This window comes from Lynx rufus, unplaced genomic scaffold (assembly GCF_022079265.1).
Source record: "Lynx rufus isolate CCGP_SWC_20201006 ecotype Redwood Valley unplaced genomic scaffold, mLynRuf1.p SCAF_2, whole genome shotgun sequence".
NCBI lineage: Eukaryota > Metazoa > Chordata > Mammalia > Carnivora > Felidae > Lynx > Lynx rufus.
Window position 1 is genome coordinate 94,893,094 of NW_025814834.1, and position 23,211 is coordinate 94,916,304.

Consider the following 23,211-nt stretch of genomic DNA (forward strand, 5'->3'; position numbering starts at 1 on the left):
CTATTGTGTACCATAAATGATGCAGTCATTCTCCTGTATGGACATTTCAATATTTTGCAACTACAAACACTCCTAAAATGAGTAAATTTGTGCATATGGAGGAGTTATTTTCAGAGATTCCTACATGTGGGATTGTTGGTTTAAAAGTGTATATGTATTTATTAGGGATTGTCAGTCGCCTTCCAGAAGAAGCGCTATGCCAGTCTGCATTTCCGCCAGGAGTATATAATAAGGGTGCCCATTTCCCAAAAGTCTTGCAAGAGAATGTGCTGTCATTCTTTTAAATTTTCATCAATCTGATCAATAAGAAATGTTATCTCAATGCTGTTTTCATTTGTATTTTTCTAATTTTAGTGAGATTAAACTTTTTTAAATTTATTTTTTTAATGTTTTTATTTATTTTTGAAGGAAAGAGAGAGACAGAGCATGAGTAGGGGAGGAGCAGAGAGACAGACACACAGAATTTGAAGCAGGCTCCAGGCTCCGGGCCGTCAGCACAAAGCCCAATGCGGGGCTCGAGCCCACAAACTGTGAGATCATGACCTGAGCTGAAGCCAGACACTCAACCAACTGAGCCACCCAGGTGCCCCAAACTTTTTTTTTAATTTAAGGATCAGATTTATATTGTTTGTAAGCTTTCAGGTCTTTTCCCTATTTTTCTATCATGTCTTTGATCCTTTGTCTCTCAACATATGCAGATATATATATTTTTTCCTTTAATTATTAAGAATTCTTTTCTAGCCTTTTGCCTGTGGTATATGTTGACAGTATTTTCTCCTACTAGTTTTTCAGCTGTTTTTCAAGTTTTCTCATAGTGGTTTTTGACATGCAAAATTTTCTTATTTTTATGAAGTCAAATTTTACTGCTTCTGGACTTTTGAGTCATAGCAAGCAAGTCTTTCCATACACCATAGTTAAACAAGAAAATCCCATGTTTCTTCTAGTACTTGTATAATCTCTGTCTTGGTCTTTCTCTCTTTTGAAAAGTTATCAATTTGAATTTTATTATTATTTTGGTAACAGCTTTAATGATATATAAATCATATACCATACAGTTCATCCATTTAAAGTATCCAATTCATATGGTTTTCAGTATATTCAGAGTTGTACAACCACCACCATTACCAGCTTTATAACATTTGCATCACCTTAAAGACAAACACCGTACCTTTTAACAGGCACTCCCCTTTACCCCAAATTCTCTCAACCTCTGGCAACCACTCACTTACTCTCTGTTGCTCTGATTTGTCTGTTATGGACATTTCACATAAATAGACTAATAATACAATCCGAGGCCTTTTCTAACTGCCTTCTTTCACTTAGAATGTTTTCAAGATTCTTCCATGTGATACCATGTAAGTATCAACACTTTCTATTGCCATAACATTTCATTGTATGGAATAGATCACATTTTGTTTACCCATTTATCAACCGAGACATTTGTGTTGTTTCTACTTTTTGGATATTATGAATAATGCTATGTTCATCTGTATAAACACTTTTACATTGAATTTATTCTTGTGCAAAATGATTTAATTTTATCTCTTTCCAAACAGCTACCCAGGTATCCTAATACCACTTATTAAGAAGTCCTTTTCTACCCGAGTGATATGAAATGTCCCCTTTATTATTTCCACTTGTATCTTGGTTTGTTTCTGGGCTTCCTATTCGATTGCTCCGTTTTATTCATGTGGCAGGACACTTTTTAATTATAGAAGTTTTATAATAGTACATGTTTTAATGACTGATAGGGGAAGTCCCTCCTGGCAGTTTTTTTTTTTCCTCCTTTTTTCAGTCTCTTCCTGGCTATTCTTTGTTTTTCCATATAACTGAGTAGCAATTGTCTATCTTCATTTTAAAATAATTTCTTGGTACTTTCCCTGGGGCTGCATTGAATTTAGAAACTAAGTAAGAAGAACTGACATCTTTATAATGTAGAGTTGTCCTATTCAAGTCTACCACTGTAACCTTCAAAAATGTTAGGAAATTATTCTCATATAGGTTTTGCACAATTTTTAAAAAGTTTATTCCTAAGTATGTAATCTTCTTTGTTGTTATTGAAAAAGAACATTAATTGGTTATTGTTTGTGTATATGAGGCCAAGTTAATTTTATATACTGCTATCTTACTGAACTGTTTACTGTTTTAGTTTTACCTGTGATCCCCGAGGGTTTTCTAGCTATTACTACCATTTAAAATGCAAATAGAATTTTGCTTCTTTACCCATTCTCATGCCTCTGATAAATTTCTTAACTAATTATATTTGTTAATATTTCCATCACAATGTTGAATATTACTGGAGATAGTAGGCACTTACCTTGTTTTCATATATTGTGGAAATACCACTAGTATTTCGCATTAGATAAACTTTCCGGCTTTAGGACTAAGGATTTTTTTATTATTTAGAAAAGGGTCCTGTAATTTGTATTTCCTTGAGTGGGTATGTTTGTTTTATTTTTATCATGAATAGGTGAATTTTTTAAAACAATTTTTGCTTATTTTCATTTTTTTAGAATCTTCAGCAGGCTCCATGCTCAGCACTGAGCCCGACATGGGGCTCAATCCCATGACCCTGGGATCATAAACTGAGCTAAAACCAAGAGTCAGAGGCTTAACCGACTGAGCCACCCAAGCACTCTGTGAACTTTTTTTTGGAAGCTTTTTCAGTATCAATGGAGATACAAGATTTTTCTCCTCAAATTATTAAAATGGAGTATCATACTGATAGATCCTAATACTGAACCATCTCTGCATTCCTGAAATAAATCTCACAGGATCATGACATATTACCTAAAAACAACGATATTATTTAGTACTTTTGTTTCAATATTCATAAGGGGTATTGATTTGTAGTACTTTTTATTTTTTACTGTTCTCATCAGGTTAAGAACCAAACCATTTGCTCCATAAAAGGAATTAGGAAGTTATCTATAATTTTCAGTGCTCCGGAACAATTTATATAGCAGTATATAAAGGTTTGAAGGTTCAGTAGAATTTCTCTATGAAACTTGGCTGATGCTTTTTCAGGATAATTTCTTAATAACATTCTTTATTTCTTCTGTGGAAACTAGTCTGTTTAAAATTTCTCACTTAATTTTGGTAATTTGTATTTCCCCAGAATATTATTCATTTAGGCTTTCAAATTAATTGATATAAGGTTTAAGTAGTTTCTTATGAATTTCAAAATTAAAAAAAATTGTTTTCAATGGTTATTTTCACCCTTATTTTGCATATTTTTGCTTTATTCTTCTACACAATCAAGTTAGCCAGTAATGTCTATTTTAGCAATTAAAAAATTCACAATATAGATTAATTAGGTCTACTGTTTTTCTATTCTCTACCTCATTAATTTCTTTTATCTTTGTCATTTCCTTCCTGTGCTCTCTTCAGGTTTACTCTGCTATTGTTTTTTCAGATTCTGTTTTGAGGCGGAAAGTGAATTTACTTACTCCTATTTTTACAGATGAATCTGTCTACTGCTATGAATTTTCATCTGAACACTATTTTATTAGGATTATTTACAGATACCTATTTTAATGATGCTCTCTTCTGTCAATATTGCAAATTCCAGATATTTCAGCCAACTGTTTTTTTTTTTTTGTTCTGGGGGAGAAGTTATCATGAATCCTGAAGTTTTGTGGTTCTCTGTTCTTGCTGGATTCTGAACTTCCTACTTGTGCTTCTATCATTTCTTCACCACCCAACTGCCAAAGAAGACATCTCCCTTCCTCATGTGCCTTTTTCCTCCACTGAAGCTAGACATTTTGAAAGCTGCCACTCCAAATTGTATGTATTTTTAATCCTTCTCTACTCCGATGTGAATCCTTTTTTTTTCTTTTAGAATCTTTAGAGTGCACTTAGTCTTCTTTCTGGCTGACTGTTTAGATCAAGTTAGTTCCTCTCTCCATTTTGCCCCTCATCCTTTTTTTTGGCCTTTGCTTGCCACAAAAGTTGTGTAGCAGACAGAAAAGGAGTGAGTAGGAGAGTTCATATGCTTGATTTGGTATTTTTTCTTTTTACTTAAAGTTATTTTGAGGCTTAAATCTCTCAAATTATGCTATGTTTCAAGTTTTGTATATTTTTCTCCTTATATTTTTTCCAAGGAAAATTGGGAGACAGTAGTTAGATGGCCACCAATGTCTTGAGGGGAAGCCCTCCTGACCTTTATTTTTTCTAAAAACTTTACTGAGACAGAATTCACATACCATATTATTTGCCCATTTAAAGTGTACATTTCAATAATTTTTAGTATATTCACAGAATTGTGTAACTACCACCACAGTCAATTTTAGAACATTTTCATCACTTCATAAAGAAATCCTGTACAGTTTAACTATTATCTCCTAATCCATGCAACCCCCACCCAGACTAAATAATCACTAATCTACTGTCCATAGATTTCCCTATTCTGCACATTTCATATGAATTGTTATTTGTGGTTGATAGACATTTTGGTTGTTTCCATCTTTTGGCTATCACGAACATGCTGCTAATGAACAGTCATGTACAAGTTTTTTTTGTGTAGACACAGGTTTTCCTTTCTATCAGCTATATACCTAGGAGTCTAATTGTTGGGTCAAATGGCAACTCTACTTTCCCAAATGGCTGTACAGTTTTACATTCCCACTAGCAGTGTAGGAGGGTTCCAATTTGTTTCTGTCCTAGCCAACATTTATCATCTTTTTGATTAGAGCCATCTCAGTGGGTATAAAGCGCTATCTCACTGTGCTTTTAATGTGAATTTCCCTTGATGGCTAATGACGTTGGGTACTTTGCCATGTGTTTATTGGCCACAGGTATATCGCCTTTGGAAAAATGTCTATTCAGATCATTTGCCCATTTAAAAATCAGGTTATGTGTCTAATACTGAGTTGTAAGAATTCTTTATATGCATTTTCCACATATAAGTCCCTTATTAGGTAAATATTTTCAAATATTTTATCCTTTTCTATGGGTTTTCTTTTCACTTTCTTAATGGTGTCCTATAAAATACAAAACTTTCTGACAAAATCCAATTTATCTGTATTTGACACATTTGAAAAACAATTACCAACAAACATTTTATACTCCTCATTAACTAAAAATATATATTAATTCTAGCAATTCTGGTAGTATGGACATGTGTTAAGGAACAATGTATGGTCATCTTTGGGCTCAAGAGAAATAAGTCAAAGAAGGCTAATAAGGTTATATTGACTTTTCTGAGGGGTAGAAAGGCAGTTTTTGATAAACTCATTGCATAAACGAGTCTTCCAGAAGTAAATTTGGCCCCAAAAGACACACACATCAAAAACAGTTTTGAAAATGAGACAGCAAAGCCTAATCAAAGACCAAAGGACCTAGGATAATGAAAATGTACATCTGATGTCATGCAAGAGCAACAAGACTTCTGGTAATACCGGTGAAAAGCTTTATTGTAGATCTCAACAGCAATGTTGAGAATTACTTAATTTTTTTTTACTTAATTAATTAATTACTTAATTACTTACTGAGAATTACTTAATTTTTTTTTCTCATGCTCATTTCTGCAACTTTGGGAGAGCCAGACAGTTGTAAGGGGAAAATGATTCTTGCCCTAGGTGTGGGATATATACTATAATCAATAAAAGTTTTATTCTGCAAAGAAGTTTTCTGTCCATTTGGGTATATGAACCAGTTTTCCTAGTGTTTATCATCCCCTTCTTAACTAACAAAATTAAGTTAAACACAATAAATTTCCGAGAGGCTGGTTAAAATGCAGCCATCTAATCACTTAACCACAAACAAATAAAAGATCATTTTTTTTTTGCCAAGCATATGGGCCCTAGTACTATTTGCTTATGTATTCCTAAATTATAGAGACACTTAAGAAAATGCTTTACGACTGGACACCACATTCACCATTCAGATCACTTAACTTGTATATCAAATAACAAAGAATTAATCCAGAGATCAATTGGTGGAGCACAAACTTAAGTGGCAGAGAATAAGGATAATTTAGTTGCTTACATTTTAAAATGACTCATCTCAAATACCCTACTAAACGGAAGAGCTATTGATAATCAATAGATTCAAATTTATTAGCTGAAGAACAGATTCTTCTAATTCTTGGACAAAAACAAGAAAAGGACCATGAATTAAGGCTTAAAAAGGGTTTACTATGTAACAGGTAGGTTCTAAGCATTCCCTATGAGGCAAGTAATAGAAGTATCCTTATTTTAGAGTTGAGAAAAGTTTAGGTAAGTAGGTTTAGGTTTGCCCAAGGACACACAACTAGTGAGTGGTAAAGCAAGGATTTTAAATGAGTAGTCTGGCTGTAGAGTCTATGTGCTTGCTTAATCACTTTGGTAGATCACCTATTTCTCTGTGATAGTGTAATTTTTAAATAGTCTTCTACATTCATAATTGGTTTAACTGGCAAACATTACCATCTATTCTTATTTCTTTCTTGTCGAACAGAGTAGGTCAAGTCTGGTTCATATACTCTAGAATATAAAGCCAGTAAAAATTCAAACAAACAAACAAACAAACAAAACCCCACAACACAGCATCCATGGTAAAATCTGCAGAACCTGGTAAGTGACTAGATTGGGGGAGACAGAGAAAATAAATGTGATGCTCAAGTTTCTGGCTTAAGCAACTGGTTTTATAAAGTTGAGGTTTGTTATGATCATGATTCCCTGGTTTTATAGAATTGAGGTTTGTTATGATCATGATTTGCTGTCCCTTTGCACATTCTTTGGCTTTCATGGCAGGGAAATCCCAGAACTGAACTGTCAGACCTCTTACCTACCTGAGCTGATTCCCTATGTGGAAACTGTTCTCTTAGCAACAAGGAGGTAGGTAACTCCTTATTCCCTCATCTCTTTCTTCTAACAGGTCACCAATATTCCCTTTGAATAGGGGCTCTTTTAAACAGTGAAAATATAAATTTAAAAAAAGAGTGAAAAAAAGAGAGACAAAAAAAACTATACCCAGAAATAAACTCTGAATTGAGACCAGTAGATGATTCTTAGGCATGGTTTAAGCCTTTCAATGAGAAGGAGCTGTTATGAATACCATATCAGTTTAGACATTTAATTAAAAAAAAAAGAATTTATTTTTTTAAAGGGAAGATATAATAGCTGCATCCTGATATACTCAGGAACACTGCCCTGCTGGTGTCATCAGGTTTACCATTCTTAGCAGTACTTCAGGCGACAGTGAGCCCCTAACCCCTGCCTGCAGTAATAGAAAGATTACATTGTATGGGTCACAAGAAAAGCTTGTGTATGTGCATGTGCACACACAATATAATTATCTATCTCTGGGAATAAATCAAGCCACTGTAAATATGACTCCAGAGTTTAACAGCACCCAAAGTCTATGAGTGAGTATACTGGGCCATAGCTGGACCAAGTCTGTAAAGAGAAGCAGGATTGCTAAACTATAGCAGGGATTACCAGACAATGGGCTGCAGATCACTGAGACACTGCTGAGTTACAGCAAGATCTATATCCCAAGCATGTCACTACTGACTTTTCTGAAATTAAAAATAGATTCTTTTATACTTGCAAAAGTTGAGAACATCATCTTAAAAGTAAGTACTAGAGCCAGGAATGCCAATACCAACAAGGGAGAAACCATTTTGCTCAGGCTTACATATTTGATTGTTTCCTTCCCTACAACAGGTATATTCCTATGAGACCATCCAACCAACCACCCTGCTTACCAAACAACCTTCTAATTAGAATTTGGCTAGTTCATTCCGGTTAGCCTGGAGAGAATGTGTGGGTAATGCTGACTGAAGCAGAACTCAACTTTAATCAATTAATAATCTGACACCTGGATTTATTCATTCTCTGTAAACTTTATTAACATATATGACCTGAGTACTTGCTTTACTTTATGTGAGTAAAGCAAAAGCAAAAACAAATTTATGAGTTTCCAAAGTTGAGGTCCCAACACTAGCATTGGCATCTTGTGAGGTCTGGGGAGTACCACTCATACTCCTGACTTCTGCTCTTTCTATAGAGGCAACAGGCAAAATATTATCAAGAGCTTTACACATATCCTAGGACAGTATTCAAAAACAACTGCCCAGTTTACAAAAACAGAAAAAAGAAATCTAGTATTCTACTTCCTTAAATAGTGTTTCTAGGGGCACCTGGGTGGCGCAGTCGGTTAAGCGTCCGACTTCAGCCAGGTCACGATCTCGTGGTCCGTGAGTTCGAGCCCCGCGTCGGGCTCTGGGCTGATGGCTCGGAGCCTGGAGCCTGTTTCCGATTCTGTGTCTCCCTCTCTCTCTGCCCCTCCCCCGTTCATGCTCTGTCTCTCTCTGTCCCAAAAATAAATAAACGTTGAAAAAAAATTAAAAAAAAAAAATAGTGTTTCTAGCTCAGGGAGAGTGGATGTTGAGGAGAACCTTTCAGATAAAATGAAATTCAAGAGTGATACCTGAATCATAAATTATTTAAGAAAGTGTTCAATTTCACTATTTGTATATTTGCAATTAAATTTCATGGGCCAAGAAACTAATTTATTCTTATTGTTGAACCTGCAAAGAATCTTCAGTTAGTCCTGTGCGATAATCTGTGATAACATAAGTTAAATACTATTAAAGGATATTTTTAATTTTGCAAAAAAACAAAGAAAAAAATGGACATACCCATGAAAAATAAGCAAGGAAATAGGTATTTCACAGCAAAGAAATTAAAGATTTTTGATTAAAGAAAACCAGTTTCAGAAAATAGCAGCACTTTCACTGGCAAGGACAGAAAAGAACTCTGCCAAGTGCAGGGAGGGCCCAGAAAAATGGGGACTTTCATACACTGTTGGTGGGAGTGAAAAATGGTCCAAAAGCTTTGGAGGTCAAATTCAGCAGTATATATCAAAAACCGTAAATGAACATATCGTTTGATCCAGGAAGAGTACTTAGAGGAATTTTATCCTAAAGAAAAAACTACAACATATATCATAGTACAATTTTAAAAAGTGAAAAAGTGTACACACTGCAGGACTGACTGGGCAAATGTAAATACACTCAATAAGCTGCAGAAATTCCTTTATTGGCAGCCTTGATGACGGTGATATATATAGGTGTAAAAAAAAAACCAGACCAAAAAACAGTACGTACAAAATGATCTGATTCTTTGTTAAAATAAAACAAGGAATTAGTTATTAATTTAGTGATAACCATTTGGCCAAGAAATGCAAAAAATACATTTTCTAAAGCCGGGAAGGATACATACCAAATGTTAACAATGGTTTTCTCTGGATTATAATAGTTTTTAGTGGCTAGTTTTCATTCTTTTTATTTGTATTTCCCTACTGGTCTTCTAAAATGTATATTAGATATTTGTTTATAAAAATATTAATAAAAACCTATATGCTATTATCTATACTTGTGGGAAATGTGACTCTTTCAGACTCACCTTATTGTCCTCTCAAAAATACGCTGCACATAGTTAGTAAGCAACTGTCCACAACTACCTTACTGCTGAGATAGAGATACAAAATATAAAGGGAAACACACACTAAAGAGCCAAATGGTAAGCATTAACAATTATTTTAAGGCTAGTACTACGTAGCTAGCTTATTTTTAGTGATTGGTCTTTGTTCTCTGTACCAGAGTTATAAAAGTATTCCACTTGGCTATGGGTACTTTCTCCACCCAGCCTTAGTTTATTTTAAAGATAGTTATGGCTAATATTTATTGAGTGCTGAAAAAGTAACTGTTATGATTTTATATCAATTACCTTGCCTCCAATTTAAGATAGCTAACAAAGTGCCAAAGAGTGTACCATAAAATCGCTCTCATGGAAAGGAAGACATATGTTAACTATCAAAACAGCTAATACAGATACCTCATTGAGGATTGAGTCTGAGTGTTAAAGCAGCAGGGGCAAAAGGAGAACAAGACAGACATGTAGTTCTCATTCTCAGAAAATGAGAAAATGTACCAAATCCTTCAGAACAGACCGAAGTTTTCTTTCTTTAAATTAAAAGGCAATTCGAATACTTCCTTTGGCAGAGCATAAAGAAAAATTAGATTATATGACCCCTACACAACGATGACACATTCATGAATTATTCTCCTTGCTAAGGATTCAGGGTAGCCAAGTATCATCCTGTAGACTACTTGCTGTTGTAAGGGATAAATGAAGGAATCAGGTTGTTATCAGCCAAAACACTTGAATACAAGATATTTCTACCAATCACTGCCATAAGAGAATGACAGAGAAGATGACCACATAATTTTCTGCCCAAACTAGAAAGAGTGAAAGGGGGCATATTATTTTTTTAATAAGGCAATAGGTGTAAACTGGTACATATGGTCACCCTAGTTACCAACCTAACAGCAAGCGGTAAGGGAAGAGGTAAAAGGAAGGAAGAGCTCATTTCCACAAGAAATTAAATAAAATGAATAGTGAACACTTACTGCAGTTGAAATAGGAAGTTTACTTTTCTTAAGCTGAATTTGCCCCAGCCATACAAGGTTAGTTTATTAAACATTCTTGGCTTTGGGGCGCCTGGGTGGCGCAGTTGGTTAAGCGTCCGACTTCAGCCAGGTCACGATCTCGCGGTCCGTGAGTTCGAGCCCCGCGTCAGGCTCTGGGCTGATGGCTCAGAGCCTGGAGCCTGTTTCCGATTCTGTGTCTCCCTCTCTCTCTGCCCCTCCCCCATTCCTGCTCTGTCTCTCTCTGTCCCAAAAATAAATAAACGTTGAAAAAAAAAATTAAAAAAAAAAACAAAACATTCTTGGCTTTGAAAAGATAGATGCTAAAATACAGCACTAAGGTTGAGACAAAAAGGTGAAAACACCTAGCCACTTAGAATCTCAACTGTTCAACTGTTCAGGTCATCTTCAGGAACCTGAAGGTGTAAATAAACCTTAAATAGAAAGTTTTATGAAACTAAGGAGATGAACTTTTTCAAAAGTCTAGATATTCTAAGTGATCTCCCAGTTTTCAACAAATCGTATAAAAACTGGTAAATGTGAGGTCAATCTCCAGCAAAATTATAAACTGAATTATTAGAAGAAAATCAACTAAAAAAAACCAGAAGAAGAAAATACCACACGATCTCTAATTACTAAGAACTGGCAAGGACAGAGTAAATCATATAATAATAACCACGTTTTTTGCTAGAATACTATAGTAGACTATATGCTTTAGGATTTCAAATAAGTTAATGACCAAATATGCTATGGACGCTTTGGGGATGATGGTCAAAGATAGCTAGAAAGATCAAATATAAAAGCTAATATTCACTTTTGGACTAATTGTTTAAAGTCCACAAACCTTAAAAATCTGTTATTTCAGACTCTCCCAAACCCTGGATGCCTTATTTCCACAAAGAGCCACTAGGCATCCTCTGTGAAGATAAAAAAAGAAAACCGATAAAAGACGAATTTCATTATAAACACTTTACCATATGATGTCTGATGGCCCATTCCTCTTTAAAATGAAATATCCTCAATTTCTTTAATCATTTTCTCTGATATGGTTTCTAGACTTTTGGTCTAGCCATCCTGGTGACCATTCTTCTAAACTAACTTTGTCAATTTTTCTTTTAGAACTTGGTTACCTTTAACTGAATTGATGTGTCCACAATGGTTGCCAATACTAGAAAGATACCTGCACTAAACAAAAGCAATGGCTACAACTGGGTTAATTTATCAATTATCACTTTACTGTTTTATACTAAGTTGACAGTTTTTTCTCATGAACTGAATCTAATCATCTTACCACTTAAGCAACTGATTTTTTCTTTTCTTTTTTTTTTTTAAGTTTATTTACTTATTTTTGACAGAGACAGAGACAGCATGAGTAGGGGAAGGGCAGTGAGGGAGAGAGAATCCCAAGCAGGCTCCTGTTGTCAGTGCTAAGCCCAACGTAGGGCTTGAATTCATGAAACCGTGAGATCATGACCTGAGCTGAAACCAAGAGTTGGATGCTTAATGGACTGAGCCACCCAGGCACCCCAAACAACTTTAAAGCAAACTTTATCTAGAGGCAGAAGTAGAACCAAAAGATAAATGGAATCAAGGATTTGGCTTACAAAGAGAAAAATTTCTTACATCTAGAGTTGTCCTGTAATGGAACAGGCCATTTCACAGTGTATAAAGTATGGAGATTCCTGATATCAGAAGCATTCTTCAATAATCTGGTGGGGGGTGATCACCTGAGGAGATCACTTGTGTATTAGTCAGGCTATGCTGTAACAATTAACACCTAGAACTCATAGGATTAACACAAAAACTTCTGTTTCACTTGCAGTACCCATTTCATACCAGTTAGGTGACTCTCTAGAACAGATGTTAGGGCCCGCTGCCCATTTTGTATGTCCTTTGACCCAACGTGGCTTCTTCATTTTTCAAGATTTATGAAAACTACATAAAACAACCAAAAAGAATGCGTGACAGCAATGGTATGTAGCCTGCAAATCCTAAAATACACACTATCTGCCCTCCATGTAGTGACTCAAGAGATTCACGCTATTTCCACCTTGTGGCTTGCTTCCTTCCCCAAGTGTCTCGGCCATCTCAACACCTATCCTCCGTGACAGTCTCTTCTGCCCACCCTCCTAAATGATTCATGTGGCACCACTTAACTACAACGGGGCTGGGAAGTGATCTGTTCCTGACATCCAAGGAAGTAGAATAATACTGGTATGGGAAAGCACCACACATCTCCACCACAACTCACTTATTTTATTCTAACTCAAAGATTCCATGGTTCTAAATATTTCAACTATAATTTTCATTTCTAGTATAAATCTTAATGAAATGGTTTTAAAATTGATTTAGAAAGAAATGTATCATAATATCACAGCTGGTGGTAAAGTAAAAATGCTTTCTGTGTGAGTTAGAACTAAGACAAAGAAACCTAAATAACTTCTGCAGCATGTCTGGATTAAATTCTTTAGTTTACACAGCCTTCAATTTTTAGTATGCCCACAATGTTACTAATGACTCACAAAAACTTGAAATTTTAAACATTAAATTATTTGGAGCAGAAGGATTGATAGGTCTTGCAGAAAAATATGTACATGTACTGACTTTGTAAATAAAAATAAAGTAAGTCCTATGCCATCACTGCAGGGAAAACTTGGTAATTTGGTCATTTCAAAATCTCAACACTTTCCACTGAATTGATTTAATAAGTTATGGAACAGCTGCAAGCTGAATTACACATGATGATAGCAAAATATTTTATAGATTGTTCAGCCATATCTACTGGGCATACTAAACGATGTAAATTGCAGTATCTTTTTTTTTTCCTTTCATTTAGCAAGTGAGTATTTCATTACTTGGTATGAAGACTCATTTACACAAACATATCAAGCTTTAAAAACTTAGCTCATAGTTCAAAATAGGTTTTAAAAAAATCCAGATAAGTCAGCATACCTGCATAATAGCAAACTATATAAATACGTTGAAAAATTTTAAAGCTTACACTAAAGATCAAATGACAGGAAAAGAAAGAAAATTAATTATATCAGAATATGTTACCACATTAGGAAGACTGAAAAATAATTCTAACAGTCTACATCTCACAAGGAAATTAAAACTAAGACTGCCTTTTTATAAGATATTAATAATCAATTATCAATATACATAATGAGGAATAAGGTAGAGAAATTAAATAAGACGAACTAAAACATATAAACTTCTAAACAAAGCTCACTAACATTATTATGAGAAAGCTAAAATCTTGAAATAAATTTTAGTTCCACATTTCAAAAAGATAAAATGCTGTCAGGAATACTTCAAACATTCATTGGGACAGATCTTGTAACCAACTAGTGATAAGAGACGATCAACTACTAAACAACCGTCTAAAATATTAAATTGCAGATAGTAAACAGGCAGATTGTAGTTTTCAAAGGTAGGGAAATGCAAAGGTCAAAAGGACTCAGCACTACTTAAGTATCTAACAAGGTAGCAATTAAGGTAATAAATATACATGTAGTCAAAATCTTATGGAAAAAAATACAGAAATCAAAGAATTCAGAAGAAATACAAGAGGAACCCGGTGATTTTTCTAACATTTCAAAACATTTCAAGGAATAAAATATCAAATATATTAAGGAATGAAAAAAAGAATGACAAGTAACATATTTTGTGAAATCGTGAACAGCAGTGATAAAGGGATCTTAGTTTTAAGATTACATTAGGCAAACACTTTGAAAATGGAAGGAGATTAAAATGTAGTGATCTCTTAAGTTTTGTTTAGCTGTATTTTGACTTTCAGAGAAATAAATCTGTAACGAAAAGTTCTGCTAAAGATGTCAATTAAGAAGGTCATAGTACATAAAAAGAATTCAAAATATTTTTAAAAATGTGACTATCATTTTAAAGGTTTTTAAAATACATTTAGCCACCTTAAAAATAGAAAATACTGACCAAGTCACCATAAAGTATGTTCATGGACTCTGGTTTGAAAATCCTAATGCCCAGTGTGATGGTATTAGGAGGTAGGGTCTTTGGGAAGAGCTAAGGTCATGAAGTCATAATTCATGGAGGTTTCATGAATGGGATTAGTGCTATTATAAAAGAAACCCCACAGAACTCTCTTTTTGTTGAGCTGGTATGCTTTGGATTTCTAAAGCTTAAAATTAAAGAAGCAAAAGACTAATCAGAGATAAAGAGTTCAAAGACCCTTGGTATTGCTTGGGAAGTAGAATTAGACAAAATGATGTATTTATGTTAAATATGCACAGTTGCGTGTCTGGGTAGTTCAGTCAGTTAAGTGACCAAATCTTGATTTCAGCTCAGTTCATGATCTCACAGTCATGTGATCTCATGGTCATGGGATCAAGCCCCAGGTTGGGCTCCATGCTGGGCATGGAGTCTACTGGGAATTCCCTTACTCCCACTTCCTTTGCCCCTACCCTGCTCACACAGTCTCGCTTAAAAAAGTAAATATGCATATTAAAAAAGGGTAACTACTAAAATAAATAAAATAAGTTCCAAATTAATAAAGCAAAAGTAAAATAAAAGGCACCCCCCCCCAACCAAAAAAAAAAAAACCCAGAAGTAAACCAACAAAAAAATACTACCTTAGGGTAACTATGTTGCTCATTGACATTGCAGAACAAGTGGGACAAAGACACTTTTCTTAGACTCCGAGTTCTGGGTCTTTGAGCTAGAGCCAAGTTGGGTTTAAATCCCTGATTAGGAAAGAAAAAAGGCGGAATAAGCCTAGGTTTTAGTCTGTGTTTTATGTTACTCAATCTTTAAACTGTGGCACCTTTCCTACAATGGTAAAATACATTTCTATATAAAGCTACAGCAATATGATCTAGTTATATAGGTAACTGAAAAAATCATAAGATCCAGAGAACCTAAGTAGAGGAATTTTAATAGTTTTTTTCCCCTCTGAAATCTAGTGAGTTGCTCCAACATGACAATTTTGATTTTTGTTTTATTAAAGAAGTTGTTAATGATTCTGTCTCTGCAACTAAGAAGGAACTTAAGTTTCTTGTTTTTTCATACCTAGTATTTTACAAAGAACCTGAAATACAGTATGTATAATAAATGATTATTCAACTGTTCCTCCTGACCACAAATTACTATGATTTATGTGTCCTATCTTTTAAAAAACTGCTTTATTGAGATATAATTCACATACCATACAATTTACTCATTTAAAGTGTCTAATTCAAGGCTCTTAGTATATTTAAAGAGTTGTACCACCTTTACCACAATCAATTTCAGAACACTTTCATTACCTGAAAAAGCAACTCCATTTTCCTTAGCCATCATCCCCTAATTAGGAACTACTAATTTACTCTATGTCTCCAGAGTTTACCTATACATTTCATATACATGGAATCACATTAATATGTGTTTTTTTGTGGCTGTTTTCTTTTACTTAGAATGTTTTCAAGATTAATCTATGTCGTAGCAAGAATTTCATTTTTGCTATCATATAATCTTCCACTGTATGGATACACCACATTTTGTTCATTCATCAGTTGATAGACGTGTTGTTTCCACTTTTTCACTATTTCAAATAATAATGTTGTGAACACTCATGTATAAGTTTTCTGTGAACTTACATTTTTTCTTTTGGTTATATACCTAACAGTAGAATTCCTGGGTCTATGGTAACTCATGTTCAATCATTTAAATGTTTACCCATTTGAGGAACTGGAAGTTTTTCAAAGCGGCTGGGCCATTTTGATAACCACAGTGGTAGAAGATTCTAGTTTCTCCACATCCTCAATAACACTTGTTATTATCTGATGTTTTGATTATAGACAGTTAAGTATGAAGTGGTACCTCACTGTGGTTTTGATTTGCATTTCCTTGATGGCTGAGGTTGTCTATTTGCTTTTCAAATTCATTCCTGAATGCAACAGCAGGGTTATGTCATCAGCACAAAGGAGGATATGGATCATTTCACATTTGTATTAATTTGCTAAGGCTGCTGCAACAAACTACTGTAACTGGGTAGCTTAAACAACAGAAATATATTGTCTCATAGTTCTAGAGGCTAGAAGTCCAAATTCAAGGTTGCTGGCAGGTTGGTTCCTTATGAGGGGTCTATTCCAGGAGTCTCTCCTTGACGGTTGATGGCAGTCTTCCTGTTTACATGGTGGTCTCCTTGTATAACCTCTATCTCCAAATTTTACCTTTTGTAAGGATATCAGTTATATTGGATTAGAAGCTCATCATACTCCAGTAGGACTTCATCTTAACTATTTCTGCAATGACTCTAATTCCAAGCAAGGTTATGTTCTGATGTACTGGGGGTTAGCAAGTCAACGTAGGAGTTTTACATTGTGTGTGGGATTACGATTCTACCCATAATAATGTTAAAAAAAAATTATGATTTATAAAAGGTGATATGGAAGGAAAGGACATAGCTGTGTCTTAGATTTCCCTTTAAAATTAGATTTTGCTCTGTCAAAATGCCTTTTCCATGGACCACGATTCCTACTGATACAGCTAGGAACATTTTCCAGTAAAACAAAAGCCTCAGATCTTTACTGTTATCAGATGGCTTGGCTCATAAACTGTTCCTCTTCACGGAATTGTAAGGAAGCTAATATGAGTGGAGGTTTTCTTAAAGAAATGTTATTCTTAAAAAAGGATATATTCCAACTTATTTATTTTTTGTTTATTTGAGAGAGAGAGAGAGAGAGAGAGAGCAAGTGGGGGAGAGGGCCAAAGGAAGAGAGAAAGAATCTTAAGCAGGCTCTACACTCAGCACACAACCAGACATGGGTCTTGATCCCATGATCCTGGGATAATGACCTGAGCCAAAATGGAGAGTCAGAGGCACAACCAACTGAGCCACCCAGGCACGCCCAGGAACCTCTACATTTCAGAAGTTTCTGGCAGTACATTGGCTTTCAACTTTTTCATCTATTGTTTTATTTTCATTTGTACCTTGGTGAATGTTAATTTCCTCTGAAATACAAATGTCTTTCATACAACACTGTTAAGTTTTGAAGACTAGAAACAAAAATGAAAACGTTTTTAAACAAAATATTGAACTTCTTCCAGATGTGAAGCTTAAAATATTTATGAAATAGTCAACTGATAAGGACATCAGAATTGTAGTATCAGTATTCCTTAGATGACCAATACTTTTAACCTTAATATGACTTAACTGTAAACATGGGAAATCCTAAAAGTTTATAATGCATCTTAAAAACAACTTTACCAATTAAGACAGAATACTAATTTAGACTAAAAATGTGTAATTATAATATACTCTTAGATTGGTTTATTGACTGAAGAGTAAAGTTAATGTCTTAAAAAACACATACAACATATATTTTCCAATGTCTAACTCAGTCCTCTGAAAATGTGAAACGGAATAGTATCTAATTATATTTCTGATATACAGCTTCAATTGTTGCTGAGGAAAAAAATACCAGTACTCCTCATTATATTATTACTTTGTGAAGCATCTATATTTAGGCTTCCAGGTACATGTACAGCACATTTTAACACAGTTAAGTATCATTAAATAATAACGGCATCTGATTTTTTAAAAGTAGTGCTTAAAACAAAGCCCAACAAATCCATGATATAAACAAAAAACACCTCCAACTCAACAAGAAAATGCCACTAAAAAATGGTCAAAGGACTTAAATAGAAATTTCTCCAAAGAAGGTATACAAAAGATAAGCCGTGAAAAGATGCTCACCATCACAAACTAGGGAAATGCAAAGAAAAGCCACAAAGAGATACCACTTCACACCTATTAGGGTATCTACTATTGAAAGATCAGAAAATAACAAGTTTTGTGAGAATGTGGGGAAACTAGAACTCCTGCGAATTGTTAGTGGAAACGTAAGACAGTGCAGGCACTGTGAAAAACAGCAAGGTGAATCCACAAAAACATAAAAACAGAATTATTATATGATCTTGTAATTCCACTTCTGAGTATATACCTAAAAAAACTTGAAAGTGGGTTCTAAAAGAGGTATCTATATACTCATGTTCACTGCAGCACCATTCGTAGTAGCCTAAAGCTGGAAACAACCCAAATGTCCAGCAACAGATGGACAAACACACAAAATGTAATATATACATCAACAGAGTATTACTCAGACTTAAAGAAGGAAATTACCTACAATTTTGTTTTTCTTTTTCAAGACTACTTTGGCTATTCAGTGTCTTTTGTGGTTCTATACAAAATTTAGGATTATTTGAGTTCTGTGAAAAATGCTGTTGGTATTTTGATAGGGATTACATTAAATCGGCAGATTACTTTAGGTAGTATAGATTTTAACAATATAAGTTCTCCTGATCCATGAGCATGGAATATCTATCCATTTCTTTGCATCATCTTCAGTTTATTTCATCAATTCCAGAGTTCATGTTGTATTATAAACCTGTAGTAATCAAAACAGTATGGTATTGGTACAAAACCAGACATATAAATCAATAGAACAGAATGGAAAATTCAGCAATAAGCCCACATTTATATGGTCAGTTAGTCTTTGAAAAAGGAGGAAAGAATAAGCAATGGGAAAAAAACAGTCTCCTCAACAAATGGTGTTGGGGAAACAGAACTACATGCAGAAGAATGAAACTGGACGACTTTCTTATACCATATACAAAAATAAATGCAAAGGGTTAAAGACCTAAATATGAGAGCTGAAACAATTAAAGTCCAAGACAAGCCCAGGTGGTAATTTCTCTGACATTGGCCACAGCAACAATTTTCTAGATATGTATCCTGAGGCAAGGGAGACAAAAGCAAAAATAAAACTGTTGGGGATGCCTGGATGGCTCAGCGGGTTGAACCGCTGACTTCGATTCAGGTCATGATTTCATGGTTTGTGAGTTCAAGCCCCGTGTTGGGCTCTGTGCTGACAGCTGAGAGCTTGGAGCCTGTTTTGGATTCTGTGTCTCCCTCTCTCTCTCTGTCCCCCTCCCCCCCGCTCATGCTTTGTCTCTCTTTCAAGAATAAATAAAAAACATTAAAAAATTAAAAAAAATTAAAACAATGAAATTGTGCCATTTGCAGTAACATGGATGGAGCTAGACAGTATAATGCTAAGCAAAATAAATCAGAGAAAGAAAAATACCATATGATTTCACTCATACGTGGAACTTAAGAAACAAATAAAGTTTAAAAAAAGAGAAGACAGACAAACCAAGAAAAAGACTCTTCATGCGACTCTTGATCTTGGCATTGTGAGTTCGAGCCTCATGATGGGTGTAGAGATTACTTAAAAATAGTATCTTTAAAAAAGAAAGAAAGAAAGAAAGAAAGAAAGAAAGAAAGAAAGAAAGAACTCTTCTCTAGAGAGAACAAACTGATGGTTACCAGAGGGGAGGTGGGGGATGGGTGAAATAGGTGGGGATTAAAGAGTACACTTATCATGATGAGCCTTGAGTAACATATAGAATTGCTGAAATACAATATTGTATACCTACAACCCATAGAACAATGTATGTTAACTATACTCAAATTAAAATAAAAACTTAAAAAAAAAAAAAAAGGAAATTCTGACATGTGGATAAACCTTGAGGATATTAGGCTAAATGAAATAAGCCAGTCACAAAAAGACAAATACTGTTATGATTTCACTCGAGGTACCTACAGCAGTCAAATTCAGACATAGAAAGTAGAAGGCTGCCTGCCAGGAGTTGGGGAATGGGGAATTATTGTATAACGGGTATGAGTTTCAATTCTGCAAGATGAAGAGTTCTTGTGTTGGCTGCACTACATGAATACACGTTACTGAACATTACTGAACTATACACTTAAAATTAGATAAGATGGTAAATTTTATGTTACATGTATTTTACTACAATAAAAAACAAAACCAAAAACCTGCCAACCACTCACAGTTTCAAGATATTTCTGTTGTAGGTTTAGGATTGCATACAAACTCATGAAGAGAGCACACATTAAATACACACATACATACACACAAACATACACACACGCCATATTCCAATGAGATACTGTATTAGTGTATAACTAGAGAGTGTAATTTTACACACACACACTGAACCTTGAACAACACAGGTTAGGGATACTGACCCTTGCACAACTGAAAATCCACACATTAACTTTTAACTCCCTCAAAACTGAACTACTAGGGGCGCCTGGGTGGCGCAGTCGGTTAAGCGTCCGACTTCAGCCAGGTCACGATCTCGCGGTCCGGGAGTTCGAGCCCCGCGTCGGGCTCTGGGCTGATGGCTCAGAGCCTGGAGCCTGTTTCCGATTCTGTGTCTCCCTCTCTCTCTGCCCCTCCCCCGTTCATGCTCTGTCTCTGTCTGTCCCAAAAATAAATAAATGTTGAAAAAAAAAAATTAAAAAAAAAAACAAAACTGAACTACTAATAACCTACTGCTGACTGAAAGCATTACCAATGACATAAACAGTCCATTAACACATATTTTGTACATTATATGTATCAAACATCTCCCAACAAGAGTCCTGGGCCAGAAGGCTTCCCAGGGGAATTCTACCAGGCATTTAAACATGAGTTAAATGGCACAAAAACAGACACATAGACCAATGGAATAGAATAGAAACCCCAGAGGCACCTGGGTGGCGCAGTCGGTTAAGCGTCCGACTTCAGCCAGGTCACGATCTCGCGGTCCGTGAGTTCGAGCCCCGCGTCAGGCTCTGGGCAGATGGCTCAGAGCCTGGAGCCTGTTTCCGATTCTGTGTCTCCCTCTCTCTCTGCCCCTCCCCCGTTCATGCTCTGTCTCTCTCTGTCCCAAAAATAAATAAACGTTGAAAAAAAAATTAAAAAAAAAAAAAAAGAATAGAAACCCCAGAACTAGACCCACAAACGTATGGCCAACTCATCTTTGACAAAGCAGGAAAGAACATCCAATGGAAAAAAGACAGTCTCTTTAACAAATGGTGCTGGCAGAACTGGACAGCAACATGCAGAAGGTTGAAACTAGACCACTTTCTCACACCATTCATAAAAATGAACTCAAAATGGATAAAGGACCTGAATGTGAGACAGGAAACCATCAAAACCTTAGAGGAGAAAGCAGGAAAAGTCCTCTCTGACCTCAGCCATAGCAATCTCTTACTCGACACATCCCCAAAGGCAAGGGAATTAAAAGCAAAAGTGAATTACTGGGACCTTATGAAGATAAAAAGCTTCTGCACAGCAAAGGAAACAACCAACAAAACTAAAAGGCAACCAACGGAATGGGAAAAGATATTTGCAAATGACATATCGGACAAAGGGCTAGTATCCAAAATCTGTAAAGAGCTCACCAAACTCCACACCCGAAAAACAAATAACCCAGTGAAGAAATGGGCAGAAAACATGAATACACACTTCTCTAAAGAAGACATCCGGATGGCCAACAGGCACATGAAAAGATGTTCAGCGTCGCTCCTTATCAGGGAAATACAAATCAAAACCACACTCAGGTATCACCTCACACCAGTCAGAATGGCCAAAATGAACAAATCAGGAGACTATAGATGCTGGAGAGGATGTGGAGAAACGGGAACCCTCTTGCACTGTTGGTGGGAATGCAAATTCGTGCAGCCGCTCTGGAAAGCAGTGTGGAGGTTCCTCAGAAAATTAAAAATAGACCTACCCTATGACCCAGCAATAGCACTGCTAGGAATTTATCCAAGGGATACAGGAGTACTGATGCATAGGGGCACTTGTACCCCAATGTTTATAGCAGCACTTTCAACAATAGCCAAATTATGGAAAGAGCCTAAATGTCCATCAACTGATGAATGGATAAAGAAATTGTGGTTTATATACACAATGGAATACTACGTGGCAATGAGAAAAAATGAAATATGGCCTTTTGTAGCAACGTGGATGGAACTGGAGAGTGTGATGCTAAGTGAAATAAGCCATACAGAGAAAGGCAGATACCATATGGTTTCACTCTTATGTGGATCCTGAGAAACTTAACAGAAACCCATGGGGGAGGGGAAGGAAAAAAAAAAAAAAAGAAAGAAAAAGAGGTTAGAGTGGGAGAGAGCCAAAGCATAAGAGACTGTTAAAAACTGAGAACAAACTGAGGGTTGATGGGGGGTGGGAGGGAGAGGAGGGTGGGTGATGGATATTGAGGAGGGCACCTTTTGGGATGAGCACTGGGTGTTGTATGGAAACCAATTTGACAATAAATTTCATATATTAAAAAAAATAAATAAATAAATTACAAAAAAAAAAAAACATGAGTTAAAGCCTATTTTTCTCAAACTGTTCCAAAAAACAGAAACAGAAGGAAAATTTCCTAACTCATTTGACAAAGCCAGCATTACCTTGATTCCAAAACGAGACAAAGATCCCACCAAAAATGAGAATTATGGGCCAATATCCCTGATGAACACGGATGCAAAAATTGTCAACAAGATACTAGCAAATCAAATCCAACAATACATCAAAAGAATTACTTACCATAATCAAATGGGATTTATTCCTGGGCTGCAGGGCTGGTTCAATATTCGCAAATCAATCAATGTGATACACCACATTAATAAAATAAAGTACAAGAACCATATGATCCCGTCAATAGATGAAGAAAACGCATTTGACAAAATACAGCATCCATTCTTGATAAAAACACTCAACAAAGTAGGGATAGATGGAACACACCTCAACATCACAAAGGCCATATACAGACGACCTGCAGCTCACCTTTAATGGGGAAAAACTGAGAGCCTTTCCCCTACAGTCAGGAGCAAGGCAAGGATGTACAGTCCTACCATACTATTCAACACAGTACTGAAGTCTTAGCCTCAGCAATCAGACGATAAAAAGAAATGAAAG

At 35.5% G+C, this 23,211-nt stretch overlaps 1 protein-coding gene across 3 annotated transcripts in view; it reads right to left on the reverse strand.

The window, feature by feature from the left end:
- Positions 1 to 15,126, reverse strand: part of R3HDM1 (R3H domain containing 1) — a 171,119-nt gene extending 155,993 nt beyond the window's left edge. For all 3 annotated transcript variants that reach the window (XM_047082940.1, XM_047082938.1, XM_047082937.1), the window contains exon 1: positions 15,025 to 15,126. The gene's annotated coding sequence lies outside the window, so the exon portion shown is untranslated. The remainder of the gene's footprint in view (positions 1 to 15,024) is intronic.
- Between the last annotated feature and the right edge of the window lie 8,085 nt (positions 15,127 to 23,211).